The sequence below is a fragment of the Crocuta crocuta genome, unplaced genomic scaffold, assembly GCF_008692635.1.
Source record: "Crocuta crocuta isolate KB4526 unplaced genomic scaffold, BGI_CrCroc_1.0 scaffold675, whole genome shotgun sequence".
In the NCBI taxonomy this organism is placed as follows: Eukaryota; Metazoa; Chordata; class Mammalia; order Carnivora; family Hyaenidae; genus Crocuta; species Crocuta crocuta.
Window position 1 is genome coordinate 1724560 of NW_027528796.1, and position 751 is coordinate 1725310.

Sequence of the window (751 nt, forward strand, 5' to 3'; positions counted from 1 at the left end):
CCACCACCCCTATACCCACCGGCCATACCCACCGCCCCCTGCCTGCCACCCTCACGCCTGCCATCCCTGCGCCCACCATGCCCTCCCCAACACCCCTGCGCCTGGGTTGGCGTCAAGTCCATCAGATAAGGCCCGCTCACCAGGCAGTGCTTGGCCGCTGTGGGCCTCCTTCAGGTGTTTTCATGAACCCTCAGGAGAATGATTAAAAAGTAATTAACCTAAATTTAGCCTGATTGTAGTAATAAATTAGCCACGTGAATCATGTGCAGCGTGCCAGCCTGCGCACGCTCGACTTCAGGGGAGCAGCACCGCAGGGGAGGGGCCCTCGGCCAGGAGGAGACGGCCCCCTGTACGCACCTGCCGCCATCTGGGCGGACCGTGGGCAGCACGGGGTCACCAGGCACGCCGTCACACCCGGGGCTCCTGCCCGGAGCTCCCACACGACAGCGGGTCTGCCGTGGGCACCGGCCTCTCCCTGCCCAGCCAGCGGCCCCGGGAGCCTGCTCTCTGGGGGAGGGGAGGGTCTCAGCCTCGGTGGCCACTCCTGCCGCCGCCGGGTCGGGTGCCCCCAGACTGCGTGTGACTCTGGGGGCTCCACAGTGGGACCTGCCTCTGTTAGCGGGTGCCTGGCGCTGTGTGGAGGTGCCCCAGACCTCAGGGCAGAGGTAGGCCTGCTTCGTCATCTGCGCCAGTGCAGGTGGTCTGTGGGGGGCCGTGGCCACAGGACCGTGTGGATCAGCCAGAGGTGGTG